The following is a 16,504-nucleotide window of genomic DNA, read 5'->3' on the forward strand; positions in this document are numbered from 1 at the left end:
AACTGTACAGAATAGAATAAAATAAAATACTATATACAGTAGAATAAAATAGAATAAAATATACAATAAGATAAAAATAGAATACAAATGCTATATACAACTGAGTAAAAATACAACGATGCCAGAAAGCCTCCGCTTGTGAGTGCTTTGGCACGGGTGAGGTGCCCACGGCAGCACCGCTGCTTGTTGAGAGTAAGAGCGATACGCGGTTTCACGTCAAAAAGTCGTCATAAATAAGTCTCCAATAATACCAGAAAAAGTCGCCAGATTTGTCTTTAGTCGCTTTTTAGGAAAAAAAAAAAAGTCGCTAAGGGGGTCTGAAAACTCGCTAAATATAGCGACAAAGTCGCTAAGTTGGCAACACTGCCTGCAGGTCCTCGCAGCGCAGGATTGCCGCTGCTAAAACTAAACAGAGCTCCCTGAAAGGCACAGCCAATCACATTGGCCATATTTGTCACACGAGGACTCCAGTAGAGAAGTAATTTAACTCTTTCTGCACCGCTGGGTGAATGAGACGTTGACAGATCGTTTTTTTCTTTCTATCGGTTTTGTTTTTCTTTACTCGAAGAGATCAAATTATTGGTGGGGACAATTCAGTAATCGCTGGATATTGGTGGGGACATATCCCTTCCGTCCATGCCAAATCTACGCCCTTGCCACACGATGATGTTCCCACCTCCAAACTTCATTGTTGGTATGGTGTTTTTGGGGTGATATACAGTGCCTTTTATTGAACTCCAAAAAGTTCAGTTTTAGCCTTATCTCATCAGACTATGTTCTCGCAGTATTTCACAGGCTTTTCTTGTCTAAATGTTTTCCAGCAATCTTTTTCATGCTTTTTTTTTTTTTCTTCAACAGTGAAGTCCTACGTGGTGAGTGTGCATATAGGACATGGCAGTTAAATTCATTATCGTTTTCTCTGAAAAATTTTACCTGCTGATTCCAGGTCTTTCTGTAGCTCCACACAAGTGATCCTTGGCTCTTGGACAACTCTTGTGATAATTCTTTTCACTTCTCATTCTGAAATCTTGGAGAACCTGGTTGTGGCTCGTTTATGCTGAAATAATGTTCTTTACTTCTGGATTATGGCCCCAGCAGTAGTCACTGGAACCTTCGGTAGTTTAGAAGTTCTTCTGTAACCAATGCCATTAATATGTTTTGCACCAATAAGGTCTTGAGAGAGCGCATTGGTTTTAACCATCATGAAATCTGTCTTGTGTGACACCTTGGTAATGAGACACCTTTTTATAGTGACCAGTTGGAACTGAACCAGCCAATATTAATTTGCACTAAGTGGCAGGATTACTTTCTAATTACTGATCTTTTTTAGCTGGTGTCATGACTTTCCATGCCTTTTGCACCTCCCTTTCTTCATGTGGTCATGCTGTATAGTCACCTACAGTGTTTGCCATTATATTGGTAGGGAGTTTTTAAAAGAGCAGAGCTGGAAACCACAAATTCAAATCTTTTCCTGATGTCATCATTTATATATAAAGTGTGCCCTGCTGGGGGTCTGTGTGGATTTCCTGCTAGAGGACTGACATTTTCTCTGTTGAATTTCTCACACGTAGGAGCAAAAACGAAACAATTCCTTTCATTCGGAAAATGCTCATAAGTGGCTCAGCAGATAGAATGAATCCCACCTATTTATGTCCACATAAAAATGATTCACACAGTCTCATGAGATGTAAGCTACCTTATTTGACTGCAGGTGTAGCCATTAGGAGTATGCCTGTGTTATCAGAATCAATGAGGGTATGGAAATAGTGTCACAGTTTCAGTCAGCGACCAAACCAAAAGCCACATTCACACCCTGAAGCCAAAAACTCTCGCAGAAACAACCTAACTTAGATGTGGGGACAAATATAGCAGGCAGCTGGTCATTCTGCCTATAATTAGCATTTCCTCTCTCCATTTTCAGCTTGTTTTCTCATCACTTGCACAATGCCTCCCATTTTTTTGTGTCAAACTCCTTGTTCCTGATTTGGCTTGCTGCTGCTCTAAATATGATTTACTAACTTTTCTGTAAATGAGCCTTTTGTTCCTGGGCTTCTGCAAATATTAACACATTTTTAATAGAGAGTGTACCTTTTAGCTATATGATATACATTGAGGTTAATGAAGTTAACAGAGCAAAAAAAAAAGTTATTTGAGTCCTTTCCTCTGCTGTTTTTAAAATCTAAGGCCACAAAGTACTGACTTTTATCAACCAGCACTGATGGCCAGGAAGGTGCTGCAGCATCAGAGTCTGACACAACTTCCAGCAGCCTGTAAGCAGTTTTTTTCCCTTGCTCTAAATAGGGCTTTGGTGGTGGCCCACCCATATAGATCAACAAACATAGCAGGATTGAACAGAACTGTTAAGAGAATTGTTCACACTGTGGTTGTCTGTGCCGCACATCTGTCAATGCAAATCAGCTTCCTATAGACTTTGACATGGATAATCAAGTAAAAGTAAAAAGTAAAACAAATATAACTTAACAATATTGTCCATATAAGCGTCAGTAAAAAATGATTAAAAGATACTACAACAATTACTTCATGAAAATATCCCAAGAATTGTGACACACTGCAGGTCCCTGTCAGACAATTACATTGGAATATATAGTTTTTGATTCACAGGCTGGCAAGTTCAGAAGGTCACTAAAGAGTGTTTCCAATTATAATTGTCTTACTGTATGTGCGTGCTTTCTGTTGTCTGTGTTGGTACTTTGGAACAGCAGAAACCAATCCAGGCTTTCCACTAGTTTGACATTTGGGGGAAATTTGGCTTTGCTTTCTAGCTGAGAGTTGCATAACTGTAAAGCCCCCATTTCGATTCCAGCTCATGACCTCTGTTGCTTGCCATGCTTCTGTCTAACTCCCCTTGTTTCCTCTGAATTTTCCATGGGAAATTGGAGAAAATGACAATAAATAATTGGATAACAATACTGTGAATGCTTAATCAGCATTCACACTAATAACAAAGTCGGTATGATAAGGGGCGCATCTGAATTTCAACTTCCAATTTTGTGTAATATATTGAGATATTTATATATTAGAGCTCTTTGTATTATTAGAGCTATTTTGTAATATTTTGTAGTATATTGTAATATTTTATATTGGTACTTTAACTTGTTCGTAACTGTCTTGAGCAACTGTGACCACATAATTGTCTCTGGGATTAATAAAGTATATTGTGGATTAGGGCTGCCACGATTTGTCGACTAGTCACGATTACGTCGACTATCAAAATCGTCGACGACTGATTTAATAGTTGACGTGTCGTTTGAAGCTTTGTAAGATCGCAAAAGACGCAGGAATAATAGCAGGATTTAAGAGCGTAATAACGGACTGAAACAGAAGATGGCAGCACTGCATGTACAAGGATTCCAGCTGCCGTTAAACCCCGAAGAAGAAGAAGTAGCTGTGTCCCAGAATTCATAGCGCGGCCCAGCTTAGTTTCCAACAATGGCGGTAGCTAGTTAGTTTTAATATTACTCTTATTATTCTTTCTGGGTCACAAAATAAACGTTTAACATATTTTCAGGCGAGAATGTAGCTGTGTAAACCTCAAATATCGGCTCAGTTTATCAGGACACCACATATTTTCAAAAGCGCTCCGACGTTTTCGGAGACGTCTGTTACCCACTAGCTCGATAGCTAGCCGGGGGCTGGGTCACTAGCGCCGTGAGAACACCGGACTCCCGGCAAATTGTTTTCAAACCCACCGCCGTCTTTCGCGACTCAGGTTAAATATATATGAGTCACTTAGATAAATTAAAAATGTTGTTGTTTGGCTTTTTTTTTTTTTTTTTTTTTTTTTTTTTTAGTATTTTATTTGTTCCTGAGTAAATCGGTTTGGCTGAGATTAAAGTTATAGTTTTTACACAGCTGAATAAACGTCAAGCAGACAGCTGATTATCAGAAGTGTGAGATGCTGGAGAATATACCCCGGTGTCCTGTTATATTTTAGATAGCAAGGAGTTTATTAAACTTTACCGAAACAATCTGCAAATTTCATTAAAATTGAATAAACTATCATCTTGTCTTTATTTTTAGTTAGCACCTTAAAAGCTTAAAGCTGTAAGCTAATGATAGTTATATAAGCTGTAGTTTTACATCCAGTGGATGATGATCTGATTAGTCGACTAATCGCAAAAATAATCGGTGACTAGTCGACTATCAAAATAATCGTTTGTGGCAGCCCTATTGTGGATCTGAAAATAGGAAATTGGAATGTCATGGTTACCATAGTACAGTGTTTCCCAACCACTGTGCTGCGGCACATAGGTGTGCTGTGAGAAATGATCAGGTGTGCCGTGGAATATTATCTGGTTCCTGATTAGTAGTCTAAGGCTACGTTCACACTGCAGGTCTTAATGCTCAATTCAGATTCTTTTGATCAAATCCGATTTTTTTTGTCTGCTTGTTGACACTACAAACAAAATGTGACAACAAACGCGCTCTAGTGTGAACCCTCAAAGCGGCCCGCATGCGCAAAAGAAGACGTCGCACACAACGCGCTCTGTTTAGATCCAGACTAAACAGTATTGTTTGACTGATGGCCCTTAATATAAAGACTTGTTTTGGACTTTACGTTTCACAATTTTGCTTTAAGTTATAAAGTTATTTTGTTATTTACATATGGCCTAATAATTATCCTTATTGCTGTTTTGAGAGGAGCGGTGCTTCAAAGGATAGTTGCAGATTTCTATCAGAATCTGCAGATTATACAGTACAATTAAAATGTTCACGTTTTGCATTGTCTTCCCAACAGTTTCACTGGATGACCAGGAAGCGTTCACAATGTCTTCTCCGGCGCTGATAATTGGCATCTGTCTTGTGTCAGTGACGTAAAAGACAGATATAATGCGACATGACTATTCAAACAGCAGTCGTTTACTAAAACATCAGATACGTATCTGATTCAGTACCACATACGAAAGTGACCCAGATCAGATTTGAAAATATCAGATTTGTGCCGTTCACACTGTCATACCATGATCGGATATGGGTCGCATAGGGTCAAAAAAGTCGGATTTGATGCACTTTTGCCTGCAGTGTGAACATAGCCTGAGCGACCGCATGAGTAACGGGCAGAACAATTTCATTCTTCCACTAGAGGGCAGTACAACTACTTGCTCTAATGAAATGGGTTGCCAACTGCCAATAAAACGGAAGAAGACGAAGAAGAAATTACATAATGGTCATGCTGTGAGTGAAACGATGCAGGGCGTGATAGCAATGGATAAATATCTAAAAAGAAAAAGTAGTCAATCGGACCTGGGTCCTGGAGAAAATCTGACTCAGATGAAAGCCCTAGCTTGAGTAGTGGTCAGAAGAAAGCAAAAAAGCTATACTGGGGACAAACTGAGCCAATTCCGCTAAACCTGGTGCGCGGGGGAAATGATCAATATGCTTTTTGGGACACTTTTGTTTGGCGGTGTGCCGTGTGATTTTTCTAATGTGAAATATGTGCCGTGGCTCCAAAAAGTTAGGAAACACTGCCATAGGACATGTCACAAAAACCCTCTATCTTAGTTGTTGTGGTCTTCTTCTTTTGGCTGTTCCTGTGAAGGGTTAGTACAGTAGATCTTCTGCCTCCATCTGGGCCTTCACCAATCTGACATGGAGTTATTCTGATCCACACATTGATTTGGCAAAAACTTTACGGTGTGTGCCCTTCTCGACAGAGCCTTCCCTGTTTATTTAGACTTGGGGCTTGCACAAGACATACACTGTTTTATAGCCTTTCATATGGCTGGGTTTTCTTTTAATGTTAGAGTTATACTAGAACATTAGCAAGAAGTATAAATCTATGAAAGGCGTTAAATTTAATAAAACGTGTCATGCTGAATGCTCAAATAAAAATAAAATGCTTGGCATATCAAAATGTATCATACGTGTGAAATTTGGATTGTGTATTACAGTCACGTTGCTTTGGTGAAAAGTGAAAATCTAAATTATTGCTCCTTAACCTCCTAAGACCCGAACGCTTTCATGGCATGCATTTTCAATTTCTCTTTGCTATTTGCCCTGATTGGGACCTGATGATTTTTTTTTGTGTGTGTTGTTTTGTTTAACTTGATTTTTGTATAAGAGGAAATTTGTTTTAAATTTCGATAAAACAGTGGCAGTATAATGTCCGCGTAAGTGGATATCAGGCTCTTGTAAGGCAAAATTTAGTATTTTGGTCTAGACAACCCAAAATATGATGTCCATATATGTGGACGCCAGGTCCTAGGAGGTTAAATACAGAAATGTTCCTCCTTGCTACATAAAGCCACATTTGTACACACATGGAATTAGTATGTTATTGGAACATTTGGAACTAGAGTCAAAATCAGCACCACCCACCACAGCTGAGCTCTGCACAACATCTGTCAACATGGACTGCTGTTGACGAGTCAGGTCATACAGTAACTGGAGCTCTTTTTGGAGCTCAGGTGACCATTTATCTCCATGGACTCTTTACACTGTGGCAGTCCAACTTAACCCATGTTGGTCACATGGCTATTTTCATTGGCCATTAGGGCAGGTTGAGGTTGAGAGGGGCATCTGTGTCCTCCTGCTTGGCGGGTGTATGGTGGGGGTTGGGTGGGGGATCTCTGGTCTGTCTGTGGCTCACTGTCTTGTAATGGCTGGTAGACTGTACTGTCTGTACTCTAAGATCATACAGCTGTGCTTTACATCAAATATGAAGCACAATTTTAAATTGGCTGTGATGATGCTTTTAAGCGATCATTATGTACCACAAACTGACTCTGTAAAGACTACTCCATAGTGTGGCAGGCGTAGCAGTGACAGATTCTGCTTCCTGTGGTGTTTTAAGGCCATATGGGAAACCTTCGACTGCTGGGATTCTAAGGAGCACCCTGCCTGTGTTTTCTCTCTGGTGACAGGTGGCACAGTGCCTCAAAACTCCCTCTATGGCTCGGCAGGATGGAGCCAGAACTGACCCAAGCTTGGATGCTGCTACTGACAGTCTACCGCAACGCAACGAAAGTTAGACCAATATATGTTTTTGTCAATACTGGCCTTTTAGGTAAAATCGAATATTGATCAATGGTCATCACACTCATCCAATTTGAAGATTTACTTGACAAGTCCAAAACCAGCCATAATTGATATACTCCCTTATGTCTTATTTTGGGGAAAAGCTAAAACTCCAGCACAATATGCAAATAAGCCCTCCCCAAAAAACAAAACAAAACTGAAATCTTTTAAAGGCTTGTCACCAGTGTTGGTCAAGTTACTTGAAAAAAGTAATCAGTAACTAATTACCGATTACTTCCCCAAAAAAGTAATCCCGTTACTTTGCTGATTACTTATTTTCAATAGTAATTAATTACTTAGTTACTTAGTTACTTTTTAAAAACACGATTTACAACCTGAATAGGTGATAAAGTGATAGATCTTTCAGCCCAATTCTACTTTTTCTGCATAATCCATCATACAAAATGTAATCAAATGGAAAAGTCTCTTTTTTTTAACTTGTTTTATCAGTTTTAATCTTTTAACTTTATGCATCAAGCAAAATTTTAATTATATGCAACATTCTCTGACTTGAATAAATTAGTTTAACATTAAAACTTATTTTCTGCACATTCCAGCACATAAAATATTTTTTGTGTGTGTTTACACTCACTCTTTCAAATAGATGCAAGTAAAACACAGCAGAAAATAAATAAAGTCAAAGACTCAGCGGTCCTGTTGCTCTATTTTCACCTATAAAGCAGGAGTAGGGTAGGCGGAGGTTTACCCTGGTGCAGGTGTGCCGCGGTCAGTTGAAGAATCCGCGAGTTTCTCTGTGAGTTTCCCATTACCTCGTTGCGCACTCGGTGCTTGCTTGGAAGTTTAGGGGTTTTTTTCGCTGTAAAAAGAATTTTTCTTCCCACGCACAACGGACACTAATGTGTTTGTCACTTTTTATGGAATCAAACTCAAAGTAAGGTCAGTACTTCCACGCTTTAAACGCTGCACGCTCATACTCTCTCCCGCACTCGATATATGATCCACTGTTGATCTGCACACAGCTGTTGTCACTAACGGCGCACTCGCTTACGTCACTGTCATGAGACATTCTCGCAAAAAAATCACGGTTTTAGTAACGCAGTAATGCAGCGTTCCTACGGGAAAGTAATGGTAATCTAATTACCGTTTTTGCAATAGTAATCCCTTACTTTACTCGTCACCCGAAAAAGTAATCAGATTACAGTAACGCGTTACAAGTAACGCGATACTGCCCATCTCTGGTTGTCACATAAGAGGGCTCTAAGGAAAAAAATGCATCTTTTCTAAATATTTTGTACTCATAGCTTGACAATATAATGACAATAACAATAAAGTAGTGAACTATGTATTTACTCCTTTAATGGAAAAAGAAGTGTGTTGTGTTGATTCTGATCATGTAGTAAATATGATGAACTTGTGGTGTCTGACCACAAGTTCATCATATTTACCACCTGGGGCCGCCACATTTAAAGAGCACAGCACTGGCTCCATCCTTTGAAGATAAAATGAATACATAAGCCTTTTCTGTAAAGCTTTGATAGGGGAAATGCTTGACCTGTTTTAAATGTAATCTTCCATAACCTGGGACTTTTACAATACACCCGTTTAGCTGTAAATGGGGAAAAATGGCTCGAGTTTGTGGTTATAATACAGAAAATCAAAAAAATAACAGTACAAAAAAAACTTTTTATTCTTCCTAAAATTACATATGACCATTTTGCAGACAAAATGGTGTCGAAACTGGAATTAGCCAGACGTATTCAAAACATTTGCATCTTCAAAAATAGCCCTTTTTTTCCTATTCAACCACTGCTAAATGTTAATGTATTGTTTAGCTCGAGGAACTAAAATGAATCCAGTGTTCAGTTTAGGGAAAGGAGGGCAGCATTGTGAAACCTTATCTTTTTGTTTCCATCCTTTTCTCATCCTACATTCCTAACAGACAAAAAAAATCCTGTTGAGGAAACGTGTTTGGAAGCATGATGTTCAAACTGTGACAAGGCCATGCAGATGAGCCCCAGCTGCACAGACGGAGACAACCCTGTGAAAGAGCTTGACACAGGCAGCTCTGTCACCTCCAGACAGTAGAGCAAGGGTCAATATTCGTCCTCTGATAATATGATAACAAACGCTGAAAGCAATAATCACTTGGATTTTCACCAGATTTGGGCCTCTGCAAACATTTTTCGTAAACAGCAAAGCTGAAGTAGCCAAAATGTCCTCAGTCGTACTGTGTGAAAGATTAATGTTCAGCATTTTGCATACGCTGCCATTTGCTCTGAACAACTGGGAACATCCAAAGTGTTCACTCTGCAGCTTGCAGTAAGTTATTCTCAATACAGAATCTTTGCTCTGGGTTACTTTGACAATATGCATAAACATGTATTAAATCCCATATTAGGTAAGCAATATAAAAAAATGTGCTTTATGTAACCCAACTTCAAATCTAGAACCAGCACGTAATCCTCAACTTTACCTCTGATGTAATGGGGCTTTCTTCCTGATCACTACTATTAACCACTGAAGATATTAGGAATTGTTAAACTCATAGAAAATGCTTTGTGAAAATACATTTTTTCTTGGACTGGTACCAAGTTTCCATCCAAATCTAGAGTAAATTTTAATGATCTAATAGCTTGTGACCTTTCGCAGCAGTATCTTGAATTAGTTTTTCTTATGGCTTTATGAGTCTCTCACATCATTGTGTATGAATTTGATCCCACTTTTCATCACGTTTCTCAATTTTTATTTTATTTTTTTTAGGTTTGCAGACATTGGTTGCACAGCCCTCTTAAGGTCCAGTCACAGCTATTCTGTTGTAGATTTGCTGGAGTGCTTGGGGTCATTGTTATATTGCGTGACCCAATTTGGGCCAAGCTTTAGCTGTCAGACAGGCGGCCTCATATTTGACTCTTCGTGGTCATGGACTCTTCATGGAGTTCATGGTCAGTTCAATCAATGCAAGGCACTCATGTTCTGTTGCTGGAAAATAAAGCCAAATTCATTACCCCTCCATCAACTTGCTTGGCAGTTGGTGTGATGAATTTGTGCTGATTTGCTGTGTTTTGTTTTCACTCTGCAAGCCTCTCCTTGGTCTCTTCTGCCCAAAGGACAGGGTGTCTTGTGGTTTGTTCAGTTGTAGCTTTCCAAATCTAAGTTGTGCTGTTCTTTTTTCTTTTCTTTTCTTTCTTCAGAAAGAGAAAGCCTTTCTCCTGGCAACCCTTCCAAACGAGCATTACTCCTACAGTCTGTATCTAATAGTACTCTCATGGACTTTAACATTTAGCTTACTAACTGAGGCCTTTAGAGTTTCAGTTGCAGCTCTTGGATTTTGTTTGTGCAGTTTCTCTGAGCATTGCACAATGTGTCCTCTGTAAATTTGCTGGGATGTTTAGTCGAGGAAAGATTGTACCATATATATATCTCTGTAACAGATGTAGATTTGTTGCATTACTGCTAACATAGGTTTTTATAAATGTAATTCTATTAATCGCTAAACAAAATGTGTGTGTGTGTGTGTATGTATATATGTGTGTGTGTGTGTGTATATATATATATATATATATAAGTTGTTTTTTTTTTTTTTTTTAAAAGACATGAAATAAATGAAACACACACGCTGCACGCAGGCCTACTTGCTGCTCTCAGGCATACATGATTTCTTTCATAAGTTTCATTGACAAAGAAACAAATAACAGTTATGCTCACAGAAGGGGACCCTGTACCTTTTTCCAGAATTTATAAGCACTTACTCAGATGACAGCGCTTGGAAAAGGTCAGCTAAAGTCCTTTTATCCTTTTAATCCTTACGGTGAACAGTAGACTCTTGAAAAATAGTCCACTGAATAAAGCATGAAGTTCATTTCATAAATTTAAATTTTGATCATTCATAAAAGATGATTATTCAGGTTATGTTCACTGGCTGCTGAGTTTCCAATGAGCATGCGGTTTGTCAGATCCACTGATCGTTCGTTGCATGGGGGATTGTTTTGGGGTTATTTTAGCAGTGTGTGAGCTTTATTTTATTTTTTAACTTTGCAGTGATTTAGTCACTGACAAAACAACGTGTGTAATTAAGATTATTATTATTTATTTATTTTTGTTTATTTATTTTCAGAAAAAACCTTCCATTGGTTACTTTTAATTAATTTTTTCTTACATTTTTTGGTCCATCCAAATTGAAAACAGTAAAAAGAAAAGAAAAGTAGTTTGTGGTTCTGTGCTCTGAGTTGCTGTGCTCTTGTATGTTAGGGTGAGATAATTAGGTTTCAGATATATATTTATATATATATATATATATATATATATATATATATATATATATATATATATATATATATATATATATATATATATATATATATATATATATATATATATAAAATTGTAGGTTGTGTATCCTTCAGGTGTTAATGGGGTTATTGAAAATGTGTATATGTGCGTATGTGTGTATATACGTAGGTATGGATAGATAGAAACATATATGTGTATATATTAAAAAAAAAAAAAAAAAAAAATTACACATAACATATAATGTAATTACAAGGAGGTATTTCTGTAGTCTATTGATACTAGATAGTGGAAAAGGGGTGGGATTAAATAAGCTTATGCTTCTTCCTGCTCCTTTTTGAACATGGACGTTATTTGGAGTTGTGGTTGCTCGTTTTCCTTTTGTTTGCTTTGTTCATTTGTCTCTTTTAATTCTATTTTTTTTTTTTATACTTTTTCAACATGTTCAAAATAAAGATTCAATCAATCAATCAATAGTTGATTAGTAAGAATAAGATTGTCTGCTGGTAGCATTTTGCCAGAAATGTCTGTATGCGAGCAGACACATCATCACATCATTTTCGAATCTGGAGCCCTGTTGTCACAAGGTTTCTCTGTGGCCTGGAGCAGGATGGACACCCTGGGCTCTCTTCCAATCCTCTCGGCTTCTCCTTTTTACGCCTGACCAGATGAGCAGCTCACTGCCTGTCTGCATCCTACCGGCTGGTACTCCCTCAATGCTCCTCCTATCTGTGAGCTTTCAGGCTGCTGGAAAAAAAGAGAAAAGAGGGAGGGGAAAAAATCAGTTCATGGGCAGAGGGGAAATGGCGGGGGGACCCATGGCATAAAAGAGTGATGTCACAGTTGCCTGGACCTATTTCAGCCTGACCCCTGGCAGGAGCACTGTGGACATTCTCCAGAGCCGCTCTTAAAACCTGGATCTGTGTGCGCTTTTCCCCTTGTATCTTTCCCATGTTTTCTCAAAATGCAGCATCAGTATATCTCTGTACCTGCGTTGGAAAAATGAGATCTGAATGGTGAACTTGTATTTTAAAAATTCTGAAGTAAGCCCCCTTCACCTCCCCTCTTAGTTCAATTAGGCAGGAGAGAGCACTCCCCCTGTCTTTTTTACCTCTCACCGCTTTGCCAGCTGTGCAGCAGAAACCGCTGCCAAAAGAAACACAAGCTTACGTCAACATCAATATAAGGAGCCACTGCTTCACACGAACCCAAAACAGAGACACCAGGACGTGGGAGGGGGGTGTATCAAAGAGGTGGAGAGGGACAGAGAGAGAGCGTGTCCCCTCCTTCTCATTCATAGACATAATATACTCAGCTACCTGTTTGTCAGCCCAGTGCACGTAGAGCGGAGACTCGATTACCTTTCTCTCTGCCTTCAGCGTAACTCTCATTCATCCTTTCTCTCTCTCTCCTCGTCTTCGTGTCTCTCTGCTCTCCCTGTTTCCAGTCATTCAGAATCGGAGGACAACACCACCTGCGACCAGGTAAAAAAAAAAGAAAGAAAGAAAAAAGGGGGGGTCCATTGATATCCTTTTTGTCATCTGCAGTGATCTTGATGTATGAGGCGTGTGACGTGATGTGGGAACTGTGGAGGGAGGGAGGAAGGGGGGGGATTCTTCATTCATGTCTTTGTTATTGCAAAAGGCTGCTACATGAGTGAGGCAGCGAGAGGTGGAAAAGCACGAGAATCATTTGCGTCAGTGTGCTTGAATACATTTGAAGTCAGCCTAATGTTTTTTGGATTATTTTTTGCCCATTTTAACACATGCAGACAGCTTCTGTAGAGAGAGTGAGTGTGTGTGTGAATGAAGGAGAGAGTGCATGTAGCGAGTGGTCCGTGGGCTGTGTAGGTATTAAAGCTAGGAGTGAATGAGCTGCCTGTGTTGTGCATCCAGCCGCTTATGCTTGGCATGTCCTCCATGTGGACCTGTGGGAACATTTCCGAAGTGCACACACACACACACACACACACACACACACACACACACACACACACACACACACACACGCACAGGGAGAAAGGGAACACTGTGTATCCACTAAGGGCTCTCCCCTGTCCCTCCAGAGAGCACCGTTATCAGGCTGCTGATGAAGCTGCACTGTTGGGCACGACAGCGTTGCTAGTGCTCAGCTGACAACATAGTGGATAACACAACAACAGAAGAATGCTTTTAGGGTCACACAAGTCCGAAGGGGTTCACATTTCTATTAACTTTCATTAAGAAAGTGTTTAAAAATTGTTCTCCTCTCTATAGTAGGATGCTTTGAATGTCCCTGTTTGCATTTTTGAAGACAATAATATTTAAAGACGAATTGTCTGCAGTAATGCAGCACTGGTAGTCAGAATGTAGGTTTTTTAGTTTAGAGAAAAAGCACCAATATTTTTTTATTTTTTTATTTATTTATTTTTTGTGGTGAAATTGTCAACTGGTCTGTGGTTCTTTCACATCCCGGTGTCTGGATTTGGCTTTGATTCTTCCTGAAAGAATGGAATATCGGTGTAGTACCAACTGAAAACTCCCAAACTATTGATTTTTTTCTTTCCTCTCTTGGTGTGCTCCTCTCAAAAAAACAGTAGCTTCTGGGAGGGAGGCACCTCGCCTGCCGCCTTCTCGCGCTCTCTCACACACACTCTCTCTCTGTAGTCAGTGAGGATACTGGAAGATAAATTTAGCCCTCCAGCTCTCCTTCCATCTGCTACCACATGGTTTAGGGCCGTTACCATAGGAACCACCGCTGGGTGCCCATTAGTGCGAGAACGGGAAATTGACAATATTTTTTTTTAAAGCCATTTATACAATATTCTCTTTCTTTGTGTGGGTGAATGGACATGTCATTTAAATAGTTTAGTTTTTTTCCCTTTATTTTCTCTCATTTGGCTTGTTACGTTTCAGTATCTCGTGATTTTCGAGCAGTTTCTGCAGACTGTAACTGTTACTGTATGCACACTCAGCACTGCAACCATTTGATAAACTTGAGGAAAATTTCATATTGTGCCAGTGTAGGTTTGTCAGGTGTGCAATGAAATAGCTTGTATTATATATCGCTGATATCACTGCCTTCTGAGAAAAGCTTTTTTCTTGTTTTTCTTTTTTTTGTCACTAAGCGTGGACTCAACAGCTTGAACGCATAACAGTGGAACAAAGCCATGGATTGTGTAAGATTTGAAAAGGCCTACCATCTTCTTAGAAAGCATATCAGGGGTAACTTTAAATGGTACACTACCCATTCTTATAACACCGTTGGACCTCACAGGGAGAGTATAACAGAAAGTATTAAAATAAATATAGCATAAATGTTCTTGCTTGGCAAAAACCTGGCAGCTACATTACCTCCTGCACATTACCCATGTTTCATGTTAGCAGAAGCTACTGGAACTTTGAGTATCAGAGGTTTGGTAAGTTTACTTCCCCAAGAAGAGTTTACTCAAGAATGCACTTTGGTTAACTGACACCCAATTTTTGATAGAAATGTTGACATTCTTGTGTGTTGGTTCTGTATTTCTGTTTTATGATTATCTAAACTAGATGCTAATTATCCATGTGCTCATGGACTTGCATGCTAGTTAGCCTGATTTGAGAGAACAGTGGTTAAATCATATTTGATTATAAGTTTTAAAAATTTCATTCCGTTACCACATAACTCCTACCACCCCCCTTTAAAGGCCTAAGCATTGAGGAGTTTTCTGTTTTTAATATTATTTAGACACAAGCTACAGTCCTTAATGCCAATTATGATATATGCAGTGGTTGGAGACAGCAGCATGACTAAAATTATTACGACCGTGTGCAATTAATTTCCAGTCTTGTTGCACTTGAAAGACCAGGACCAGATACACGCCCACCTACAGTCAGTTGTTGTTTTCCAAAGGAAGTTTGGTGCCATAAAATGGCAGTAAGATGGAGCCTGTCTGCTCTCAGTCTGAGTGGGGGCAAGTTGGCATTCAGAGTGCAGCCAGAAATTCGGAAATTCTTTTACAAATAGGACTGCGATTTACCTGCAAAATCATACAGGCGCTCAGCAGTCCTACTTCTATATAGGAATGTAATCAGAATATGACCAGTTGTCAACCAGTTAAGTGAAGATTCCTGTTACAAAGAGACACGTCACAGATGACTGATTGCAACTTGTTGACAATCTATCTGCATTTAGAAATTAGATGACAATTATTTGCAAACCTTTCCAATCGGAAAGGGGCCATGGTTCTTTAAAGAGAGATTGCCTCCCATCAGGTGCTGCAAGCAATTGCCTTGTGTTTCAAAGTGGTCTCCCAGAAGCTGAGGGTGTTGCACACCCAAGTTCAGGAACCAGTTAGTAACTGTAACTACTTGCAATTAGTTGCCAAATAAAAAAAAAAAAAATACAAAAACTAAAAAAATCTCAGTGCATTCATCAGACAAGCACCATTTGTTGTGAAATGGAAGGAGGTTGCCTTCTATTTTTAGTTTAGTGTGACTGGGCTGTTACCTAGCCCATGTAATTAATTTTTCAGACATTAAAAAGACCTGAAACAGTTACTAAATTTCAAGAACTTTTGAAAATAATAAAAACTAACAACAACCAGATAAATGTTTGGGCTTAACATTGTTCTGTATTTTCACTAATGGAGGATAATAAAGGATAATGCTCCTTTAACCCCAAGCAATTCTAGGTCTAACAGCCCTTCAAGTAAAAATCCAGCTTTGCTTGCACTGAGCCTTGTGAAAGTTCATGCAGAGAATAGATATGTGAGGTGAGGGGTGCAAGGAGAAATGTTTGGCTCGTTTGTGCATTGGCTGCATCCATGTTATGTGAGGTGTAAATGAACAGTTCATAGTTAACTTTGGAGCAAGTGAAAATGAGCCAATTTTTTTTATTTTACTTTTTTATTATTTGACTAGTTGTTAGTAGCAGTCATTGTCACCTTCATGCAGAGAATGCACATGCCCCAAACAACTCTCAGACAGACGTGTTAATTCGAGTTTTACAAACAAGAGTCTGCCTTCCCACTACAAGCTATAAGCCCTGGTAGAGACTACCTGATTGGCCTACATTTAACACTTACTAGGCTTATGGCAAGAGAGCTATGATCTCAATGGTCCTCTGCAAACTGCACAAATTCTATAACTCTCCTATACTATGCTTGTTTTGCTGGTAGTATAAAGTGATTGTTTTTTATTCATCCAGTATTGGCACGTATACTCTTCTCTCAAGTTAAATCAAAGATGGTTGTCAACCT

The 16,504-nt window shown here is 39.1% G+C and overlaps 1 protein-coding gene and 1 long non-coding RNA gene across 6 annotated transcripts in view; one reads left to right on the top strand and one right to left on the bottom strand.

Moving 5' to 3' along the window:
- Positions 1-16,504, top strand: part of hivep3a (HIVEP zinc finger 3a) — a 59,619-nt gene that overhangs the window by 22,067 nt on the left and 21,048 nt on the right. For 3 of the 5 annotated variants that reach the window (XM_085261463.1, XM_085261461.1, XM_085261464.1), the window contains one exon: positions 12,734-12,770. The exons of the other annotated variants lie outside the window; for them this stretch is intronic. The gene's annotated coding sequence lies outside the window, so the exon portion shown is untranslated. The remainder of the gene's footprint in view (positions 1-12,733; positions 12,771-16,504) is intronic. 5 annotated transcript variants of the gene reach the window in all.
- On the bottom strand, positions 11,322-12,767 carry LOC146549665 (uncharacterized). The gene is made up of 2 exons (XR_014890332.1): positions 12,648-12,767; positions 11,322-12,033 (listed from the first exon to the last, which is right to left on the bottom strand). It is a non-coding gene; the product is annotated as an uncharacterized LOC146549665 (long non-coding RNA).

The sequence above is a fragment of the Mchenga conophoros genome, linkage group LG22, assembly GCF_057382185.1.
Source record: "Mchenga conophoros isolate Kocher_MC1m ecotype Shallow Benthic linkage group LG22, M_conophoros_male_GT1.1, whole genome shotgun sequence".
Taxonomy (NCBI): Eukaryota; Metazoa; Chordata; class Actinopteri; order Cichliformes; family Cichlidae; genus Mchenga; species Mchenga conophoros.